The sequence below is a fragment of the Stegostoma tigrinum genome, chromosome 18 (genome assembly GCF_030684315.1).
Source record: "Stegostoma tigrinum isolate sSteTig4 chromosome 18, sSteTig4.hap1, whole genome shotgun sequence".
NCBI lineage: Eukaryota > Metazoa > Chordata > Chondrichthyes > Orectolobiformes > Stegostomatidae > Stegostoma > Stegostoma tigrinum.
The window spans coordinates 30658385-30680691 of record NC_081371.1 but is presented as its reverse complement, the minus strand read 5'-3'; the positions used below and the strand labels follow the sequence as shown (position 1 = coordinate 30680691).

The 22307-nt window shown below is 38.6% G+C and overlaps 1 protein-coding gene across 4 annotated transcripts in view; it reads left to right on the top strand.

Annotated features, from left to right (window-relative positions):
• Positions 1 to 22307, top strand: part of immp2l (inner mitochondrial membrane peptidase subunit 2) — a 507249-nt gene that overhangs the window by 287429 nt on the left and 197513 nt on the right. The gene's annotated exons all lie outside the window — the stretch shown is intronic.

The following is a 22307-nucleotide window of genomic DNA, read 5'->3' as shown; positions in this document are numbered from 1 at the left end:
GCGCAAAGGACAAAGCTGAAATGTTTATGACCGTAGTTATCCAGAAGTATCATTCATTTGCTTATCACAGATGCCAGCCTTCAATCAATTTGCTTCACTTCATATGTTATTAAGGAAGCCATTGGACACTACAAAGGCTGTGGGCCCTGACAACTTCCTGGCCTTATTACTCAAAATGTGCTCCAGAACCAAGGTATCTAACTGCAAAAACTTAAAAATGCAATCCAGCCACATGCCATTTTATCAATCCACTCTAAACTATCAGTAAAGTGACTGAAAGTGGTGTTGGAAGTCCTTACTCAGCAACAACCTGCTTACTAATGCTTGGTTGGGTTCTGCCAGGGATTTTTGACTGCAGGCCTCATTACAACATTGGTCAAAACATGAACAAAAATGTTGACTTCAGCTGCATTTGATGGTGTGGAATCATCTTGAAATGATAATCCAAGATAAAATTAATACTTGTCCTAAAATATAGATTAATTAGAAAGAATCAGCAAAGTTTCTTAAGGGAAAGCCGTGTTTGACTACCTGTTGGAGTTCTCTGAAGAGGTAACAGAGTTAATGAGGTGCTGTTAATATGGTGTACATGGATTTCCAAAGGGTGTTTGATACAATGTCTCACAAAAGACACAAATGAGAAAAGTTATAGTTCATGGAATAAGTAGGACAGCAGCAACATGGATATAAAATTGGCTGAGGGAGAGAAAACAAAGAGTAATGGTTTATGGTTATTTTTCAGGCTGAAGGAAGATTTGTTGTGGAATTATCTAGAGATTTTTTTGGAATCTTTGCTTTTCCTGGTAGATATTTGAAGGGTTTGAATCAGTTTCAGTTAGTTAAGTGTGAAATAGGGATATGCAGTTTCAGTTAGAAGTATGTTCAGATTAAAAAATAAAAGGAAGTGTAAACAAAGGGACACTGACATGTTGGTGGAGTAGGAAGATAAATGGCAAGTCTGGAGAAGTGTGAGGTGATAATGTTTTGAGAGAAAGATATAAAGATACAGTATAAACTGAAAGACACTACCCTAAAGACTGCACAGGAGCAGAGAGACCTGAGTCTGTATCTGCATGTGTCATTGAAAATGTGGACAAATAGAGTGAGCAGTTAATAAAGCAAGCAGTGTACTAGGTTTTTTTTATATTGGCATAGAGTGCAGGAGCAAGGAGGTTTTGTTGAACTTGTATAACATTAGTCAACGAGAATATTGGCTACAATTCTGGTTACCACATTTTAGGAAGAATGTGAACACATTAGAAAGTGTGTAGAAGTGTTTTATGAGAATGGTTCCAGAGATAAGAAACTTCATTTGTGAAGATAATAAAATGTGAGGCTGGATGAACACAGCAGGCCAAGCAGCATCTCAGGAGCACAAAAGCTGACGTTTCGGGCCTAGACCCTTCATCAGAGAGGGGGATGGGGGGAGGGAACTGGAATAAATAGGGAGAGAGGGGGAGGCGGACCGAAGATGGAGAGTAAAGAAGATAGGTGGAGAAGGTGTGGGTGGGGAGGTAGGGAGGGGATAGGTTAGTCCAGGGAAGACGGACAGGTCAAGGAGGTGGGATGAGGTTAGTAGGTAGCTGGGGGTGCGGCTTGGGGTGGGAGGAAGGGATGGGTGAGAGGAAGAACCGGTTAGGGAGGCAGAGACAGGTTGGACTGGTTTTGGGATGCAGTGGGTGGGGGGGAAGAGCTGGGCTGGTTGTGTGGTGCAGTGGGGGGAGGGGATGAACTGGGCTGGTTTAGGGATGCAGTGGGGGAAGGGGAGATTTTGAAACTGGTGAAGTCCATTTGTGAAGATATTGGATTGACGAAGTCAGGATTTACCTGCCCTGCAGAGGAGAATGAGATCTGAGAGACATTTTCTAATCATGAGGAGGTTGGAAAGAATAGATGAGGAGAAACTGTTCCCTCTCATAAAAGGATCAAAACTGAGAGGGCACAAATATTTGTAAATTAACTTCCAAAAAAAAGCAAGAGATATGAAAAAATTGACTTTTTTGCACAGTGAGCAGTTAGTGTCTGGAATTCACTACTTGGAATTGTGGTGGAGGCAGGTTCATTTGAAGCATTCAGGAGAGCATTAAATGATCATTTAAATGGAAACAATATTCAGTGCTATGGAGAAAATACAGGTTAATGGTCCTAAGTCACAATGCTCATTCAGAGAGTCAGTGCAGCCATAGTCATCTTCCACAACTGTAACAATTCTGTGAATATGTGCATTTGAGTGACTGTCCTTAACATCAACCTGGTAGTTTACCAAATATGACATCAAAATTCTGTGGAAAAATTGAAGTTAAACTAGGACCCGGGTAAAATTCAGGGTTGCGTTGAATGCCATCCACCACAAAACCAGCTCACTTGATTAGCAGGCCCAGCAGCATCTCAGGAGCACAAAAGCTGACGTTTCGGGCCTAGACCCTTCATCAGAGAGGGGGATAGGGTGAGGGTTCTGGAATAAATAGGGAGAGAGGGGGAGGCGGACTGAAGATGGAGAGAAAAGAAGATAGGTGGAGAGGAGAGTATAGGTGGGGAGGTAGGGAGGGGATAGGTCAGTCCAGGGAAGACGGACAGGTCAAGGAGGTGGGATGAGGTTAGTAGGTAGGAGATGGAGGTGCAGCTTGGGGTGGCAGGAAGGGATGGGTGAGAGGAAGAACAGGTTAGGGAGGCAGAGACAGGTTGGACCGGTTTTGGGATGCAGTGGGTGGAGGGGATGAGCTGGGCTGGTTTTGGGATGCAGTGGGGGTAGGGGAGATTTTGAAGCTGGTGAAGTCCACATTGATACCATTGGGCTGCAGGGTTCCCAAGCGGCATATGAGTTGCTGTTCCTGCAACCTTCGAGTGGCATCATTGTGCACTGCAGGAGGCCCATGATGGACATGTCATCTAAAGAATGGGAGGGGGAGTGGAAATGGTTTGTGACTGGGAGGTGCAGTTGTTTATTGCAAACGGAGCGGAGGCGTTCTGCAAAGCGGTCCCCAAACCTCCGCTTGGTTTCCCCAATGTAGAGGAAGCCACACCGGTTACCTCCCCACCTATACTCTCCTCTCCACCTATCTTCTTTTCTCTCCATCTTCGGTCCGCCTCCCCCTCTCTCCCTATTTATTCCAGTTCCCTCTCCCCATCCCCCTCTCTGATGAAGGGTCTAGGCCCGAAATGTCAGCTTTTGTGCTCCTGAGATGCTGCTTGGCCTGCTCTGTTCATCCAGCCTCACATTTTATTATCTTGGATTCTCCAGCAGCTGCAGTTCCCATTATCTCTGAACTTGTTTGCATATTTCTCCAACTTTCAACATCAGTTATTCTGAAGCTACTTTTGCGCATATAAAAGCCAGGTGTTTATGTTATGTTAATATGGTTAGTCAGATATTAAATAGAAAAGGTCACAAACTGCAGGATTCCTGTTGTTATTGCTCAGAAGATACCTATGTTTGTCTGAAAGTTCCCAGGGTGAGTGTGGGCCTGCTGCAATTGATGTAGCTATTGGTCTGTAAGATCCTGATTTGCTTTGTCCTCCCCTCTCGTTGTCTTTCTTGAAATTGTTTCTGTGTCCAAAATCAGTGCTAAATAAAGGTATCTTTTCAATTGTATAGCCATAATTATTCATATTTAGATTCACCTCAAAAGAACTACCATCTCAGTGACTTATGAAAACTGAGTTTGTAGCACAATTTTTTATTCATAAAGATATAGGAATGTGATCAAAAAAGAACCAGATCTGTTTTGTTTTTCATAGTGTGTCTGCAGTTTCATGTCATACTTTCTCACAGTTATGTTGTGCAGTAATGTAATTCACATCAAAATGTCACATCGTATCCCTTAGTGCCTTACTTTTCATCCTTCTCCCAATGAAAGAAATGTCATAACAAGTGTCCATTTGATTTACCGACTGAAGTTTATGAAAGGATTATTGCAAAATACCAGTTTGAAGGTATAATTTCCACTTCCACTCATAACAGTACACATAAAACATGATAAATAGCTATAATTGAAAAGCAATAATGAACTTAACAGTGACTGTTTTAACAGTCTTTACCACACTGCCGAATTAATTATGGCTAATTCACTGCTGAAACACTAAATGAGGATTTAAATGGAGAAGTAAAGAAATGCTGGTAGGTCCAGAAATTATTTAAAAACACTCAAAGGAAATGAGAACTTCATATGTCATTCCATACTAAAACGTTTGTCAGGTCCATAAAGGAAGAATCACATCTAAACCCTATGGCTTTAAACAAAGTGTCTTTACTTTACAGCTGTTATTTTATGTCCACAATGATTTTAAACGCAGAGATTTTCTGTATCACTTCCTGCTTCTTCACCTTAGGAATATTGGTTTTTAGATTTATGTAAAATAGATTAAAGATTTTCAAGAGAGACAGTAAGAACTGCTGATGCTGGAGTCAGAGTTAACACAGTGTGGAGCAGGAGGAACACAGCAGGCCTGGCAGCATCAGAGGAGCAGGAAAGTTGATGTTTCAGGTCAGGACAGTCAGAAAATTTTCAATATTTCAGGTTTATCAATATTTCAAAAGCCGCACTATCTTGCTCGCTCCAGAAAATTACCAAATTGCCTAAAGGCGTTACTTCATATTTTGCTCTGCTTTCTGACCTAATTTTGTTTTCATCTTTTGATCTGTGCCTGGTGTCTTTTTCAATTAGATCAAATCGTTAGCTTCCTTATAGTGACATCATGATTTAAATTTTAAACACAGAGGAATATCTTACTTGCACAAATTATTCAGACATGCTATGATACATCATCAAGACAGGAGGAACTTGAACCCAGACCTTCTAGACTAGAGTGAGTATGGACAGAACCACTGTACAACAGACTCCTTGCTTGCTCAATTCTGCAACAAATTACACAATCAAAATTTAGACATGAAATTCCATTTTGGATCTGATTTGTATCTTATGCGGCCAAGAACAATGTATGCATGCTTATTTAGCCTTTTTTGATAAACCTGTACTTTCTTAATTCTTATTTTTTTAAGTTGTCTGCCTAACAATCCATTCCTTGTTTGGACATTTTGTATTACACTTGCTGAAGGATATTACTTACATAACATCAAAGAAGTAGTTAATGTAATAATTGAACTTGAATAAAGAAGGTCAACGAAACCCATTAAAATAATCAAATAAAAATAAAAAATATTGTAATTGTTGTAAATCTGCAAACGAGAGAGAAATTGCTGGAGAAACTCAGCAAGTCTGGCAGTATCTCTGGAGAGAGAAACAGTTAACATTTTGAGTCCAGTATGATTCTTCTTCAGCACTCGACTCAAAATGTTACCTTTTATTTGTCCATAATAAAATGTTGCTAAGGGTCATAGAGTTGGACAGCATAGAAACTCATCCATGCCAACCAGATATCCTAAATTAACCGAGTCCCATTTGCTAGCATTTGGCCCATATCCATCTAAACCCTCCCTATTCATGCAACCATCCAGATGCCTTTTAAGCATTGTAATTGTGCCAGTCTCCACCACTCCTGTGGCAGTTCATTCCATACAAGCACCAACCTCTGCATGAAAATGTTTCCCAATTGGTCCCTTTTATTATCTTTCCTTCCTCACCTAAAACCTATGCCCTCTAGTTTTGGACTTCTCTCCGCTGGGAAAAAGACCTTGGCAATTCACTCTATCCTTGCCTCTCATGGTTTTATAAACGTCATGATTTTATACACGTCACCACTCAGCCTCCGACTCTCCAGGGAAAATCGCCCCAGCCGCCTCAGCGTCTCCCCATAGCTGAAACCCTCCTTTCAAGTTTAACAAAATATTTCCTATTGCAGGGAGACCACAAGTGAATGCTGTATTCCAAAAATGGTTCAACCAATATCCTGTACAGCCACAATATGACATCCCAACTCTGATACTCAATGCAATGGTCAATAAATATTTACAGAAACTTATTTACAGAATACTGAATGGCCTGGACAAAATGGATGTTGGGAAGATGCTTCCATTGGTCGGAGAGACTAGGACCTGAGGCCACAGCCTTAGAGTAAAAGGAGATAAGGAGAAACTTTTTCAGCCAGAGAGTGGTGAATCTATGGAATTCACTGTTACAGAAGGCTGTGGAGGCCAGGTCATTGAGTACATTTAAGACTAAGATAGATAGGTTCATGATTATCAAGGGTATCAAGGGTTATGGGGAGAAAGGGAAGAATGGATTGAGCAACTTATCAGCCACGATTGAATGGCAGAGCAGGCTTGATGGGCTGAACGGCCTAATTTCTGCTCCAATGTCTTATGGTGTTATGGCCTATAAAGGCAAACATACCAAATATCTTCTGCACTGTCCTGTCAACTCTGCACTCCAAGGTGTTTTTGTTCAGCAACACTTCCCAGGACATTACCATTAAGTGTATAAGTCCTGCCCTGATTTGCCTTTCCAAAATGCAGCACGTCACATTGATCTAGTCTAAACTCCGGCTGTCACTCCTCAGGCTCATCTGACCAAGGTCCCATCATGCTCTGAGATAACCTTCTTTACTGTCCACTACAGCACCAATTTTGGTGTTGTCTGAAAATTTACTAATATTCCTCCTATACTTTCATCCAAATCATTTATATCAATGACAAAAAGCAAGAACCCAGCATCAAACCTTGTGGCACACTGCTGGTTACAGGCCTCCAGTTTAAAAAACAACCTCCACCACCACCCTCTGTCTTCTGCCTTCAAGCAAATTTTGTTTCCTAATGGCTAAGTCTCCCTGGATTCAGTGAATATAAGCAATTCATAGTGACCAGTCAGGAAAACTGAGCAATCGAGGCAAGGAAAAACAAAATTTCTTTGAGAAATTGTTTTGTCTGGCACTTAAACGACTTGCGTATAAGTAATAACCTCAAATGGTTTGCCAGCAGTACATGAATTTCAGTAAGAACAGAGTGAGGAGGTAGCTTGAGTGAATTGAAAAGTATATTACACTGCCAGTGATGTAGTGATATATATTTTCTCATTGACCTGTTCAGAAATGTTATTATACACCTCTGGAGCAGGTGGGCTTGAACCTGAGTCTCCTGGCTCAAAGGCAGAAACGCCTATATTGAGTCCCAAGACCCTACTGCTGGAGAGATGTTTTGTAATCAACTTGTTCAGTTATGCTAATACACACCTCTTGAGCAGATGGGACCTGAATTTAGCCTCCTAGCTCAGAGATAGTGATATTGCCACTGTGCAACAAGCACTCCTCATTTCTCAAGAGACTATATATCAGTTAATTTCTGGCATCATCGTCACATAACCTGATTATCTTGTTATGCCCTAATTTGGGAAACTGTGATCTATTTATGTCTTTAGATAAAGTGACAACTTCAGTACCTCAACAATGAACAGAATAATTAAATAGAGCTTCATCTGAGCCAGAAATTGAAACTGTACGTTAGTCAACATGTGAAAAAATTTGCCAAAGATCTACAATTGGCAGCATTATCTTAGCTCAAATCTACCTTCTCATCATGTTCATAATATACATTTGGTTCCAAAGTAATATTTATATAAATATTTCTGTACAGAATATTTACATTTTTAATCACAGCAGATCATCATAGCACACCATAAGAATTCTACTAGACTAAGCAAGGGGATGCAGTAGCATAGTGGTTCTGTTACTAGGCTAGAGGCCTGGACTAATAAACCATGAACGTGAGGTATGTTTTTAACACTTTCAAAACCCACCCACTGACAAACAGTACAAATCACACCTTGTTTTCATACACAAATGTGACATCTGGGGAATTTAAGTTTAGTTAATTAAGTAAAGGTCTGGAATAAAAAGCTAGCACCAGTAATGGTGACCATGAAATTACCAGATTGCTGTAAAACCCATCTGCTTCTTATTCTTTTGGAGAAAAACCTGCCTTCCTTAACTGGTGTAGACTATGTGTGTCTTCAGGCCCTTGATAATGTGACTGACTCTTAGTGGGCCTCCGAAATGGCTGAGCAAGCCACTCACCATCACATTAGGAATAGGTTATAAATGCCTACCCTGCCAGCATGCCATCCTGTGAATGAAGCAAAAACAGCAATTGAAATATTACGCTGTAATCCTCAGCACATTAATAAGGAACAATAAAATCAGGAATGATCCTATTAAATAGGAGTTGGAGTCAACATCAAGACGCAGTTAAGTATGCATGTAAAGATTTTGTCGAGAGGAAAATGGAAAATAACGATCAGCAAAATAAGACAGTAAAATGGCAATCCTAATAAAAAGTGAAAATTAGTAAAGTAAGTTGCAACCTATGCAAAAGAAATAAGAAGTGCTCGAATCAATGTTAAATAACAAATGGATATCTTTAAAGGCGAAGCAAGCAATTAATGAGGCAGAGTTTAGACTTTTTTTACTGCAGCTTATTTTCCTCTGAAATGCTGTATTCCCAACATCCTACTAAAATGGTGCAGCATGGATCTGAGTTTAGGGAGACATTAGTGGTCAGCAGTTAAATGGACATTAAACTGGAACGCTTGGAGGTTAATAAAGCACTAGGCCCATACGGAATCCATTGGAGAGCACTAAAATGAACGAGTAGGATGATGCGACAGAAATTTTGCTAAGTTCATTGAATATAAGCAAAGTGAGAAGTGGAAGTCAGATAATGTAAATGCAACCTATAAAAATTTGAAAGTTCGATCCTGGGAACTACAGGCTTGTAACCTGACCCTTGTTGTGAGAAAATACGTTGGTATATTAGAAAAGGAAGCAATTCAAAAGCATTCAGCGAGGTTAAAGGAAATCATTCCAAGCAACTGTAGATTCAGAGAAGCCAGCCAATGTCAACAATTGGAAAATTTTGATAATTTAACAGAGCTAGTTCATTAGTCAGAAAATTGTAATAGTTGAATAAAGGTCAACAAGGCTGATAACAAGTGAAGATAAATGAGATAAGTTTAAACTAAAATAAGGTACATCTAATTCAATATAATGCACCTTGAGCAGCTTTGTTTCCAGTAAGAAAGTGGTACATTCAAGTCCTAATCAAGAAACTCGAGCACAAATCTGGACTGGCAGTCTAGTGTCACTGAGAGGGTGCCACACTATTGGTGATGCCACATTTTGAACGACACTTAAAGCAAAACACTGCGTTTTCAGAAGGACCCAACAAAAGAAGGGCAATGCATTTCAGTCCAGTGTTCTCATCAATATTTACTTTCAACTAGCATCTGTAATTTAACATTATTTCTTGGTTATTGTCTTTATTCATGTTTGTGGGACCTTCTGTGTGTAAATTAGTTGCTGCTTTTTTGACACTATAATGGTGATTACATTTCAAAAGTAGTTCATTAGTAAAGTACTTTATGTTGTCTGAAGTTGTGTAAGGCAGCAAATAAATACTACTTTTTGTTTTGCTTATTTTTATGGGGAATAAATGTGGTTCACCAAACTGTACATTGACTAAGCAGTCTGACAAGACAGAGGTGATTAAGGGAGATGTGCTAAGATAGAGTTTGGTAGTATCATGTGTTTATATGCTTGTGAGAGACAGCAAGCAGATGAGAACAGCCAGATGCCAAGGATATGTCACTTGGGAGGTAAAGTGCATGGCTAAAATAAACCAGCTTTGATTGGGTAAATAAAAGTGGATCTAACTGATTTGAAACAGAAGATATTAATTGCAAGAGAATGACATGATGCACTGACCAGAAGTTGCAGGTAGGTAGAGGAAGGATGTTGTGCTGCAATTGCTGCCATTACAGGTGTATTTCATGACTTTGTTTAAAGCTATTTCAGTGTAGGTACATGTACGGACAGCTGATTTGAGGCATTCATCTTGACGTTTTGAGAAAGGTGCATTAAGATTTGGTTGCAGTAGCAGTCAATATGGTTCCAATTCAAAAGAAAAAACTTACTTTGCTAGACCTGAACAAGAACTCAAAAGGCACAGCAATGTTTAAAACATCTGATTTGAGTTTTCTTATTTACATTTTCCTTCATCGATAAAAAATGTGACAGTGCTATATTTTCTCACAAAACTCTGTACATATGAAAGGGATACGATCTGTGAAGATTTTTGAAAATTGTTTGGCCGTCTTGAAATTTCACAGGTCTGTTTCATATCATTGTACAAACAGAATAAAACTTTAGCCATTTTTCTCATCATGCTTTTGCAGGTGCTAGAGCAATTTAGATTTTCAGTGTAATGTTCTTCCTGTTTTATTTGTTGCTTTGGCATCATTCTCATCATCTTGGTGCTGAGGTTAGAGTTTTGCCAAATAATTTAACTCCATTGAAGCTCGTTGATTTGAATTGTCATGACCCATGACTTTCATTTTTCAAAAAAAAGAATCAGCTAATGCAAAATTTCTTCCTTTAGTTTTAAACAATTAGTAGCTCAAATGTTTCAAATGAATTTCTTGTATAACTAGAAAATTAATTGATCCTTTATTGCAATTCCTGAATTGTCTCCTAACATTAACTTACATCAACTGACATATTTAGCTTTTAAGTTTAAGAAAAGTGAACTATGTAAGGTACTGTATGTCACACTTGAATTAAAATAATTCTAAATAGGTTGAATTGGATTTCTTGCATGAAGTTTCTGAAGATTATGCTCTTTTCATAAATTGAGCATTCACGCTTAATGAATTTTGGACACGCATGAAATTATACTTTGCTCATAATGTATTGAACTTCAATATTTCACGAATTTGTAAATGTATAGAATTGTGCGATGTGTAATTTTTAAAATAACTTGTTCAGGAAAGTAAGTGAGCTCAGTTGGCTAGACAGCTAAGTTATGATGCAAAGTGATGCCAACAACATGGGTTACATTCCCACACTGTCTGAGGTTACCATGAAGCACTCTACTTCTTAATCCCTCCCCTCACTTGGTGGGAGTGACCCTCAGGTTAAACTATTATCCGTTGTCTCTCTCTAAGGAGAGATCCCCCCTATGATATGATAAAACAATGGTGATTTTACTTTTTTTGTAGAATAGTGAAACATAGGTAATTGCATTGTAATACCTGACACAACTTAAAAATGACTGAGAATCCATCCCTGTGCCACAAGGTATTTCCTTTCTTCACACTCTTCACATTCACAGACTAGCTATTGTTGTTGACTACGTGAACCTGTTCAAAAGATGCTTTCAAGTTATTTTGACTGAGAAATGTATGTAATATCTCCAAACATTTAATTAGCAGAGCTGATGTATTGGAATGGTGTTGTGAGATTTTGGAAAACAGATTTATGCTAATATGCACCTGATAGTACAGAACTTGAATCTTGTTGAAACAAGAGGCACATTGTTGAAGCTTTTTGGCCTGCACTCATCCAGATAGATGTAAGAATACCTGATTTCAAAGGGAACAACAATTTACATTCCATGTTAAAACAATTCTGATTGGTTGGAAGTCAGCTTGGATTGGTTGAGGCATTGCCATAGAGAATTCACCCGGGAACTATTATCATTCCACTTCTTTATTTCAACAAAGATGCAGTATTTGGAAATGTTCCTTTAGCCTATGGAGGATGTGTTCTTGCATATGCATGCATGTACCTTCTCGCAAGTGGAAATTGGAAACCTGACACAGAATTTAAGACATAGCAGGAAGTGCAGATGCTGGAGAATCTGAGATAACAAGGTGTAGAGCTGGATGAACACAGCAGGCCGAGCAGGAAGGCTGATGTTTCAGGCCTTTTTTTCTGAAGAAGGGTCTAGGCCTGAAACGTCAGCCTTCCTGCCCCTCTGTTGCTGCTTGGCCTGCTGTGTTCATCCAGCTCTGCACCTTGTTATATCAGAGAATTTAAGGTTTTTAGTGATGTGTCAGCTGCTCTAACATATAGACTACATACCTAGTCTCGCACCGTCACTGACATCCAGTGAACTGAAGCAGATTCAAAAAGTTAACTCTGTTTCTGTCTCCACAGATATTGCCAAGACCTTCTGAGTTTCAGTGGCACTTTTTTTAAATTTTGGATTTCCAGCATCCACAATATTTTGCTTTTACTTACTGAAATTCATGTACTGTAATATCATAAGGACAGTGGTCTTCATGACAATGCTTCAACCAGTTGAGTTGCCTTGTAATCAGCACCTTTTGCTCATATAGCATAAATTGTTGCTTACTTTGAAATTTAGTGTTTTTGCATCTGCCCTGATGAATGCAAGGTAAAAAAGAAGTTTTAACAGAATATCTCTTTCATCAGTAAGACCTATGCTGTGATTTTCCCTTGTAAACACAATATTTGGGCACGCTAGTGGGAGAACAAATGTGATTAGACGGTTGCTATCTCCCCTAGAGATAGGGGATAGGTGCGATTGTGTAACTCTCTGATGTGGTAATATATACCCTTACTGTTGTCTTGATAAGCATTGTCAGTTGTGTGACAAGTTGTTCTCCTGAATAGTCAGTAATTCACATTGCTGAGTTGAAGTGTGGGATGAAATTATTACTTTGAAAGCAATGACGACATTTCTAAGCTGCTTGACTGGCTGACAAGAATTCACTTTGGACACAAGTAAGAGTAATCTTCAATGAAAACTGTAGCATCATCTCACAGTTCAAGTAGTCAGTTTTTTTTCTGTGATGCAGAATAAGATCCATCATGTCCCTGAGCATAATTGAATTCACGATTGTATCTCCCTTCGATTTTAACCTTGGACTTAAGAATTTTTTTTTTAATTGGATGAATAACAGATGAAGATGTGTATAATTGCTTGTTTCTTGGTACCGACGGCAAGAAGCCAGGTCTTTTAAGGAAGATGAAAGCCATCAGTAACAACAGAAAATAATTATTCTAAAGGTGATTTTGATGCTCCGTCATTGGCCCCATGCCACACATAAAGCAGGGCTACACCTTACCAAAATTAATAATCCTGCCGTTTATGCAGTGAAGAGAGAAGAAAACAATTACAAAGTGGTTTCAATCTTCATTCTTTTGCACATGAAAATATTTAAACATAAATCTGTTAGGTGGAACTTTTTTTAATTGCCAAAAAGATTCATGTGTTTGAGATACACATTTCAGAATTTATTAATTTTGAACTTTGTGTTTCACTGTATGAACACAGTTGGATTAGAATCTTGTAGCTGTAACTGGAAGATCATAGATTCGGGGTGGATCATCGATCCTTGTTGAAATACATTGGCAAATATTAATTTTTGAGGAACTACCAATATAAAGAAATCCACCTGTGCTAACATCTTCACCTAATGTTGTAAAGGGTGAGCATCATCTGTGGAGCCAGTGATATCAGATGAGGTAACTGATTACAGCATAAATGTTTGAGTAGCTGGAATAGTTTTATCCCCTAACAATTAAGTGTTTACGTTACCACTTAAATATATGTGTGAAACTGTATTTGTACTTAGTACAATCAATTTACCTTGCCTGGCCTAGGAAGATAATTGTTGAGAAAGGAAATAATCATTTAAAGTTCAAAACAGAACTTTTCAGTGGTCTTCATCATGCAAACCTCTCCAATAAACTGTTCTACGTGGTGTTTAAATTCTGATATGGCCGATTTCAGGGGGACTATAATACTAATCATTCCTTTTTAGAATCTATAATTCACTCTCTCAGCACAATTTTCATTTCCTAAGAAGTGTTGGGATTGGTGGTAAGGAGGGTAGAGAATTGGGCAGGTTGGCATTGGGAAGCTATCTGTTTTCTTTGTTTGTGACCCCAGCCCAGAAATAAAGTTCTATGTCTGAAGGTCCAGATTTGTCCTCACCCTGCCATCACTGCTGGTCCATAAGTGGTCAATTAATGTGGTGATGGTGGAAAATGAGATGGGGAGGATGTGGTGTTCCCCTAATTATTGTTGGATTATTCAAGAGTTGAAGGATTGTATCTAAAGCAAGGAGTTAGTCTGTGACAGATACCCATGTCTATGCTTTAACCACCCCTGCCCCGTCCGTATGACCCCCAAGCCCAGATCACTTCCATGCTCCTCCCAGGTAACTTATGAAGGTTTGGGGGTGGGGTGGAGAGGATTGTGGAGGAGGTGTGCTGAGTTCCAGAGGTGCAGACCTCTGTTTGCCCGACAAGTATAGGCAGGAAAGACCTCCTACGCTGGGTTTGTAATTGTTGCAGAAAGCCAGGAGTAGCCAATCAGCTATAAGTTTGATGGAATATGAAGCAAGCTTTCTGGCCAGCAGAGGCCATCGGTTCTGTCCAGGAAACCCTCCACTTCAGAGATGTAGGCCAAAATAGGAAACTTCCAGCCCCTGATTAGAGTTATAATTTTTTATCCTGATGCCTATCATTTTACAAACTAAAATCAGGTATGGTATTTTCAAACCATCTCCTGCTGGGGAATGAATGGTTCCCTGAAATTAATTATGAATAATTATGTGCTATTTTGAATGACGCAGTTCACAAGCTATCAGGATATGCAGTACATGAAATCATAAAGTCATCCAAAGATGAATGCTAGACCTAACTTTAATCGGAGGCTAAACTAATTAATCAACAATTTTATCCTCTTCAATAAAGTTTTGTGAGTACATTCATTTTTGGCCCAAGGAATTTAACACATCAGAGAAAAATCAGGATCTTGTGGAACAGTGGTAATGCCAGAATCTTTGAGGCAGATAGCTTGGGTTCTCGGCCCATCTGTTCCAGAGGTACTGGAACAGTTTGATTCAGGTAACTATAAGAGGAGAATCATTGGAAAAAATAAGGGAACAGATTTTAAAATGAACTTTGTATATTTTAACTAAGTGCAGGTATGAATACATTTAGAATTCATAGTACTCAGTAGGTCAGAGCATTTGGTCCTAACATTATGTCAAGACTAGAATTGAAAGAATAAGTGAGATTTGGACAATGAGCAGAATAAAAAGTGTTGTTCCAAAAATGTCCTGTAAAATCAAATATGATAACTATTTTTGTAAGCTTAGTTCTTTCAATCTAAGTTTATAAGTAATAAATGCAAAATACATAATAAAATGCAAAATATTACTATTAGCTATAATATTCTAATATTCAGTTAAGCTTGTCTCAGCACTATTATATTCATTACATCTTAGAATATGAGACAGTCTGGAAGGTTAATTATTCTGGTACTTACAAGGATGGCCAAATTAGGTAACATCTCATACTAACTGATTATCCATTAGCCACCTTAATAATTAACTATTAATCTTCTGGGGCATCTATTTGGAATCATATGGAAGTGATATCAAATATTATATTTAAACTAAATTTAAAGTAAGAATTGCTATAAAGTTAAATTAATGCAATGCATTTCAAGGGATCATTATATTAAATGTAATTCTGCTTATAAATATTCCTAAAATAATTGGACTGAGCTAGTTTTACAAAATGTTCTATTGATACATTTGGTTGATACTGACACTTCTATTATGTGCTGGTATGGTCCTGTTCAGTTTTCAATGTGTTTCATGCAATGAAACATGTCAAAAACTAAGCTTTGGCAGCAAATCATACTGTGTTTTTTCTGGTATTTTACCCTCTACTATCTTATTTATTCAGTTATTGAGGTTATGTACGTCATTGTGATAATAGGCAGAGGAGGGCAGTAAATATGCGAGATGTAATGTCAGAAGGCATACAAGATACATAAAGTATTGAACCAGCGTCACTATATGTTATTGCTTGCAAAACGGGATTTTGAGCAGAGCAACATCAATATGAAATACCACATTCTGGTGTATTGTTTGCAAAACGAAAAGAAAAAAAATCCCCATCCTCTCTTTCCAATCGAATTAATCGGCAGATAAACAGGAACTATGAGTCAGAGAACTATGCAAAAAAAATGGAATCTATTCAGCCCAGCATGTCTCTTCAAAAGAGCTACCTAATTAATCTCAATCTTCTGCTCTTTTCCCATAACCTTTCAGATTTTTCATTTTCAAGTTATATATTCAATCCACTTTTGAACATTACCATTGAATTTGTTTCTGCTACCATTTCAGGGAGTGCATTTCAGTTCACTGCAACTCAGAACATTCAGGAATAGCTTCTCATCTCCTCACTCATTCTTTCACCAATATACCTTTCCAAGTTACTTGCACGGAGAAGTTTTCCAGATTTTCAAACTTGTTTGGTGAGTTTGGTTGAATATTATGAGATCTGTTAATGAGGTGTTCAACAACCAATAGTCATTGATATTTGGCAAAACTTGTCTGTCTGAAGAGAATCACCCCACATCACTCATGGAAAACATAGCAGGTGGTACAAGTTGCTCCTTATGTTGAGATAGGCCTTGCTGCACTTGTTGCCCAATTCTACCACACGTCTTGCGATGTACCTCAAAACCCTACAAGATTCCACATATCGTTACTCCAGGGTTGGAGTAGGTTTTAGTTCCTGCAGTTTTCTCCTGGGTAACTATTAAGCTGAATCTGTTAGAACCAATTCAGATATGGAGACTTTTGCAGAGGCTTCTAGACACCAGATAATTGCTCATTGAAAGTTTCAACTTCCAGAGCAGTTCCTGGAGTCAGCTGTGTCAGAACTACTGCATAGTCCTGAAGTATAACTCTTGTCTATATTGCTGCAAAGACTGTTTTTCCCTATCAGAGTAATTTGGCCAATAACTCCTTTTCGATCTCCACAGATGCTGCTATACTTCCAGAACATTGTTTTTGTTTCATTTTTCCAGGATCTGCAAGTGTCTAGCTTTTAGTTTAGGGAGTTCCATGACTTTGATCATTCATCATTTTTTGACTCAATTATGTATTGATAACTCACAATTTTGTATAAGTTGGAAAGTAACTTGAAGACAGTGGTATTCCCATATACCTCATGCTCTTATTCTTCTGTGGTTGCTAGAGATTGAGAGTTTAAAAGGTGCCATTGAAGTAGGCTTGATGATTTGTTGCTATGCATCTTAAATATTTTATAAACTAATGCACCTATGTATCATTAGTGGAGCAAGTAAATGTTTAAAATGGTGATGTGGTGCAAACCTAGTAGGTTGCTTTGTCCTGTATGCATTTGAAGTTCTTGAATTACACTCATGCAAGTAACTAGAACGTTTTTCTTCACACTCCTAATTTGTTCTTTGTTGATGGAGGACAGATTTTGTGCAGTCACCATAAAATACCTATCTCTAAGCTGATTTTTTGGCAAAAGATATTTATATTTGTTCAGTTACATTTCTGATCAGTGGTAACTCCTATGATTTTAATTGTGGATATGTGGTAATGTTAATGCTGTTGAATGTTAAGGGAAATCGGTTAGATTTTCTCTTGCTGAAGCTGACCATTGTCTGTCACTGTGCGACCCTAACATTATTTGCCACTTTTCAGGTAAGCATGAATGTTGCACAGGACTTATCTGAGGAGTTATAAATAGAACCAAACATTGCGAATGTCATGGAATATCCCCACTTTTGACCTTATGAATAGAAGGGTATTGATAAAAAAAAGCTGAAGATTGTTTAGATTTTGTGCCTTGTAAACTGGCCTGAAGTGATGTATTGCAGCTGAGATTATTGACCTCCAATAACTGCAACTGCAATGATTTTACTTTGTGCTACCTATGACTAGTGGACAGTTCTCCAGTTCCCACCACCTTCAATTTTACCAGGACTTTTTTGATGTCACATTTGGTCAAATGTTTCCCTGATATTAAGGACAGTCACTCTCACCTACCCTCTGTCATTCAGGGTTTTGTCTGTGTGTGAGCCATGGATGGTCCTCAGATGAATAGTTGTCTGAGTCCAAATTGATCATTGGTATTGTATTATTGAGTAAGCATGCTTGATAGCTCAGTTCATGCCGCCTTCCATTCTCTGCTGATGATTACATGCCGGCTGAAGGATTGGTAATAAACCAGATTGAATTTATTCTACTTTTTAAGGAGAGGACTTCACTGTGGTCACGTTTTATTTTGAAACTCTCTGAAGTCTCCAGAGGGTGCCTACTTGCTCTCTTTAATTGGATGGAGCTCATGGAATTGGCCTCTAAATTCACTGTCACCTTGAAAATCTCATCCATAGGCCCTGGCATCTGGCAACCAATTCCTGATTACCAAGCAACATACAACCCAGCATTGGAACAGAACTCCAGTACTACAGTCGAGCCCTTTATTCCTCCTGAAACACCTTCTGATACTGAATATCGCTTTACAATATGAAAAATGCAGCTACACGAATGCACGCAAGTGCAGAGAAAGCAAGCAGTCACCTTTCTAATCATCAAGCTAAATATGAAGTTTACATTATGGTCTGATACCCACTCCCTCTGTTACTGATATCTATATTAACATCTGCTAATTTCTTTGATTGTCAAATTCTATAAACTACCATTGAAATAAGAAAGAGATTATTACAATCCAGTATCTGATAATGTAACCAAAGCACAGTTACACTGATTGTTAATGTAAGAGAATAATAATGCATTGCTATTATTAAAGAAAGGCTTAAGATATGTCATGAAAAGTCTAAGCTATTTGCCCCAAATATTAGTGGTAATATTTTCCTTTGGTATCTTGAGAAAGGCACAACATATGATGGACCAGTAATGAGTAAAGCTCAATAAATACCATAAATAGCATTCAACATTTTAGCTTTCTTTTTTATATAATCTGATATTCAAGTTTGCAGTAAGCCTTTTGCAACTAGTACAAGAAAATTAATAATCTTCTCCCTTTGGTCTACTTATGATATAATATTTTATTTTCCAAATGTACTGTGCTTGCTTAAAAGGCTCATGGTACATGGGGAAATTTGCTATCCCTCAGGTGTAACTTAAATGTTTTTTGTATCTAGTCTTTAATGAAAGAATATGGCAGGGTCAGGTTCTTTATCTTTAGACGAGAGAAAAAAAACGTATCACCTCATCTCCCTGTGGTTCATTTTGCTCTCTTTGACATAAATCCACTATTGGTGTTGGTAATTTCCTGGCATGGAAACTCTTCTTGTTGCATCACGTCCTGTATAGAGAGCCCTTTCTCTGGTCTTGCTCCTTGCAATGGACAATGCAGTTTCAGTTTGCACTATGTCTGCTCAGATTCCAAACAATGTATGTTGGGATCTCACATTTGGAACTTATTTATACCTTATTTGTAAAAGGCTCACTGATCACCAGTCACAATGTTGTTTGTGCACACTAAAGAAAGCTGCCCATCTCACCAACCTAAGCAAAGTTGAAATCTACCCCATTTTAATCTGCCTAAGTGAAGATCACAAGAGATTCAGTTTACACATCTCCATGACCATCTCCAGTGTCTGTGCATCATAAAAACAGTTTAAGATTAAAGTTAATTAGGAAACAAATGGGGGCTAGTATTTTTACAGAAGGTTCCCTTCTCGAAAGCTTTGTATTAAATCCTGTTCCCAAAAAAAATGAATCTAGGCTTTGAGGAGTTCCAGTTCTGAGGAAGGGGCACTCAACTTGAAATGTTAACTCTAATTTCAATCCAGACAGATGCTGCTAGACCTGCTGAGTGTTTCCAGCAATTCCTGTTTTTATTTCTGATTTACGGCATCTGCAGTTCTTTCAGTTTTTGTTTAATCTAGGTTTTCTGTTTTTAATCAACATGTCTCGCTATCTGCTCTTGGAGGTGGCCAACAGGATGTAGGAGCAGATTATCACTGAGTCAGAAATGACTCTGGAATACTTTAAAAATGTTGGCCAGGATCCAATTCCAGATTCCCATGTTTTCCGATTTTTACTTTACCCTTTTAGAGGTCGCAAGCCCACATTCTGCGCTCACATTCTGGCTGACTCCATTGTGAAAATAGACATGGCCTCTCCTCCTTGCAGTGCTTGGGCAGTTTTTTTTAGGGGTTTGTGGTTCATCATAGATCAGAAAGGTCACTATCTGTAGTCTGCATGAGGAACCATTTGAAAAGCAAATTCAAAAGGTCCTTCTCAAGCTGCCCCTTGTGGATGTATGCCCTTCTTCTCACCTCCACATACCCTTTATGCACCCATGCTTAGCCATAGCATTTGCATTCTGATTTGCACATAATATGCTGTATAGGAGCAATGAACCCTGTAGTGGCAGTTATAAAAATAAGCTTTGGAAGGGATTCATTCGTAACTTTTCAATATGTTGTTTTAAAACAATGTTTAAAAAACTCTTCACTGCAGCCCATAAAAAGTTAAATCATCCGTACCCTTTAAATTTTCAATATCACTTAAGCTTTTGTAAAAAAATACCGTGAAATTGAAAACAGAGATCAGACAGCCAGAGCCAGACTGCAGATGCCGAAGAACCTGAGACAACAAGGTGTAGAGCTGGATGAACACAGCAGGCCAAGCAGCATCATACAAGCAGGAAGGCTGATGTTTCGGGTCTAGACCCTTCATCAGAAATGGGGGAGGGGAATGGGGTTCTGAAATAAATAGGGAGAAAGGGGGAGGCAGATAGAAGTAATAATGGGAACTGCAGATGCTGGAGAATCTAAGATAATAAAGTGTGAAACTGGATGAACACAGCAGGCCAAGCAGCATCTCAGGAGCACAAAAGCTGACGTTTCGGGCCTAGACCCTTCATCAGAGGGGTGAAGGGTCTAGGCCCGAAACGTCAGTTTTTGTGCTCCTGAGATGCTCCTTGGCCTGCTGTGTTCATCCAGCTTCACACTTTTTATTATCGAGGCGGATAGAAGAAGGATAAAGGAGAAGACAGGGTGAGAGGGAACAGACTGGTCAAAGAGGTGGGAATGGAGCCAGTAAAGGTGAGTGTAGGTGGGGAGTTAGGGAGGGGATAGGTCAGCCCAGGGAGGATAGACAGGTTAGACAACCAAAGCTGTCAATTGAGGTGGGGCTCACGCGTTCTCAGACAATAATAGTTGCCTGCACTGTCAGCCAAGCCTCTTGTGTCTTCTCCATGTCACAAGTTGAGGTAAAAGCAGAAGTAGAGTTACATTTAATTATGAGAATGTTGCTACTATAGCTGCACTGCTCCACCATTAACTTTGAGGGAAAAAAATCATCCAGTTAGCTGGCTCACCATTCAAATTGATTGAATTGCATGAGATTTCTGTACTTATGTGGCACATTTGAACCAAAATTGCCACAGAAATTAAGTTTTTACTGTTGCAGCCTAATTATCCTTTTAATCACATAGCTGTTAATTATTGCCAGTCAACCCCTCTGATGCTTAAAATTAACTATTACTATTTTTTCAGGTTTTGATTGTTGTTAGAGATTTTATGAATTTTTTTATTTCTCTGTTCTGCCTCTCTTTTTCATCATAATTTTCTCTCCCTTTCTTTCTCTCCCTGATTTGAAATTGAATCATCTATTCTAATTAACACTTCCTTCTTTGTCCTTGCCCTGTTAATTTCACAATCCATCAATATGACTAGTTAAGGAGAGACATCTTTTCTTTTGTCCCATTTGTTCAGCCTCCAGCTCTCCAGTTACTGTCTCTGTAATGTTATCAGCTTGCATTTTCAGCAACTTCCGAAGCAAAAATTAAAAACCTGAATAGTCAAGGCCTGTCGAGGAAATGCCAGAAAGTGTTAAATGCCCTGCTGCTGAAGGTAGTTGCCCAATTAAAATATCCAACAGTCACAGCATTGTTATGCTGCAGAAGGATGCCATTCAACCCATTCAGCCCATGGTCCAGTCGTGCCAATTTCCTGCCTTTTCCCCAAATTCCTGCACGCCGTTTCTATTCTAAAAATTAACCAATGCCCTCTTGAATGCCTGACAAATTATTGCACAATGACTATACTGAGAAATGACAGCCATTTCCTATAGAATCTTAGAGCAATTTTGTGTAATTCAAACAGCAGTATGTAATACATACAAACCAATACATGAACATTATTTGATTCTATTTGCAGTCGCAATGTAACTTTACTTATCCAAGGTGATAGCTGTTCCTGAGAGAGGATACAGACACGTTGCAGTTGAGTACAATTTTACAGTGACTGATTATTCCTTTACACAGTCTCTATTAAAGGCTGCCACCTTCTCCGGCAGGATCTGCTGCTACATTCAACCTTGGTCCCTGTGGCAGGCCTATTCTTCTGCCCTTCTGCTGTTTCATCAGAGTGCCCAGAAACATTCCAAATGTTTTCATAGTTCTGATGCCTGACATGTACAGTAGGAAATGAAGAATTGCAAATTATTGGGTCATTATCAAGCTTAATAGATTGCTAATTAGTCATTTCAAAATATATTTTGATGCCCGCTTTGTTCCAAATTTGGGCATCCTGTGTGATGATACGGTATTGCTGACCCAATATCATTACACTACATTTTACTTCGTTGTCGAGATTTTATTTTGGGTATATGGCACAAGTAAATTCCAGCCATTCTGCTCTTGAGTGGGGACCATGATGCCTATCATAGATTGTTGAAAAAGAAACAATTTGTTCACCAATGCCTGTTTGGACAAATCTGACATCCACTGGTCTG